This window comes from Monopterus albus, unplaced genomic scaffold, assembly GCF_001952655.1.
Source record: "Monopterus albus unplaced genomic scaffold, M_albus_1.0 scaffold2.1, whole genome shotgun sequence".
In the NCBI taxonomy this organism is placed as follows: Eukaryota; Metazoa; Chordata; class Actinopteri; order Synbranchiformes; family Synbranchidae; genus Monopterus; species Monopterus albus.
This window is the reverse complement of record NW_018127882.1, coordinates 5,077,755-5,079,961: the sequence shown is the minus strand read 5'-3', so window position 1 is coordinate 5,079,961 and position 2,207 is coordinate 5,077,755.

Genomic DNA, 2,207 nt, shown 5'->3' with positions numbered 1-2,207 from the left:
TTAAAAAAAAGGCTTCAGGGAATTTCCATTTATTCCTTCAAAATATTTGCTTCAGGTCTCTTTCTTCTTCCTCTTGTGTTTTAGTTTACCTTCAGAATTTTTTTCTATTTTGTGTCTAATTCTTATGTTTTTTAAAAGTTTTGTTTCTGTCAGGTGTGCATTGTAGTAATTTATTAATTTTGGCTTCTTTGGTATAATTATTGTTCTCATATGTTTAGTTTTTTCTATTGTTTTAGAATATTTCAGGACACGTGCACATTAGGTTGTGTAAATTGAATATGAAGCAAATATCGCGAGTTAATAGAAGGAACTTTGATACGTTTTGTTCTGCCAGGGGTTGGTTGTGAATAGCATCCCAGGTTTTACCTGAGATTAATCTAAAGTTACTTGACAGCTGCTTTGTGCAGCATTCAGAAATATGGCCTTACCATTTACTCCCAGTTTCCGATTTTTAACGTGTGAACTAAGAAATGGTTTGTGCTGAAGTGTATTCACCCTGTTTTGCAGTCGCTCGTCATGTGCCTGGGGGTGGATTCTGTATTCATGTTGCACTTCCCCTCACAGAGCTCAGTCCTGTCACCCTGTTAGTATGCGTAACACATACATGTCTCCCACAGCTTCTCTCTGTCATTTTGTGTTTTGGCCACTAGAGGGATTCAGGAGCACAGTTGCTGCCCTAAAGAATTTAAAGAATGTTGAGGTTCATGCAACACTGGTGAATTGACATGTTCAGTGACATTTCAGCAGCTTGTTGATTTAGGGCTCATGGTCTATTTAGGTTTTGTTTTTGTCTTTTTTTTACATGTGTGTGTTTATGTGTGTATATATAGAATTTATGTTCACTAACATCATTATATACATCGGAGTCACATGCAGTGTTAGGTTTGTCTAGAAGATGACTGCATCTGTTACATACAGCTGATTGATTAACCTTAACTGTGGCATACTAACTCACACAGGTCCTATCATAGCTGTGTTTGTCACTGACTTGACCTTAAATGTTGGCCTGTTCTGTCATGTTGTCCACAACTGAAACTCAAAATCAGGGTTTCAGTCATCGGGCTTTAATTTGTGCTTCACTAATACACCCACTTTTTCATCCCACCTTGTGGCTCAGTCGTTAATTTCACTTATTTTCTCACTAACCTTCTAAAAATCTGCTGCCGCATCTGACATTTCAACAGTTTTTTTTTTTATAATATAAAATTTCGTTGTTCATATATGAAAATACATTTCTGCATAATGCTTGTGTTGTTGTATTGTGTGTGTGCATAATCAGTATTAGGCAAATCAAGCCATGTTTAGGATGGATTGGTGCCAGGATGTGAACAATTGAAGCCTTGTGTATCCGACTGCGTTATAAGTTTGGTTTGTTCTCAACTCGTGCCCTGAAACAGGGTAGCCAGGTTAGGGTTGGGCAGCCTGGGAATTTGAAATTTAGGCCCCCGTTTCACAAGAGGGGACCCACCATATATCCTTCAAAATATGAGTTGTGTAATTCTGTGAGCAGTTCTGTATTCCCATTATCTATTTCGGGATTCAAATTCTGTTGATAAGCAGAGCTATTAAAGCCCTCAGCAACATGTCCGACCCATGGAGACGGCCATGGCTTTGCCACACTGTACTTTTTGTCATCAAATGGGGCTGTTGTTCTGGTAGGTTTATCACCTCTTGGCTACTGTTCCACCTTGTAGCATGAGGAAAGAAACATCCACTAAACACCATGACATGGGTCAGACATGTTCTTCATATTTTCTGTCTGTTCTGTATTGAAATCTGGAAATTCCATGTCCTTCAGTGGCCTGAGTACGAGGTTTTGGGACCTTTAATATTTGCCTTGTTTTCTGCTGGCTAACTAAAATCTCTGTACATAAAGACTAGGGGCTTTTAGATCTTAGCTTTGATTAATAATCTCTTTTTAGTCTACCCTTCATTAATTTACCATATCTCTCAGAGCTGCCTGCTATTTTGCACTGTTACAAATTACTGACTATTTAAAAGAAAGGTTACAGCGGAGTAGCTTTACTAAATGAAGTCACTGGGGCTTTGTCATGTTCTGGAAGAAACTAATTTTTCTCTGGTTTCTTCCCATTCAGATGTTTTAGAAGTTTTATGCCTAGCCCAAAACAAAACCTACCTACACCTAAACTCTCCCTACAAAACCTTTCCTACTCCTCTTTCTACTCATGAGTAGCACCTGTTGGGGG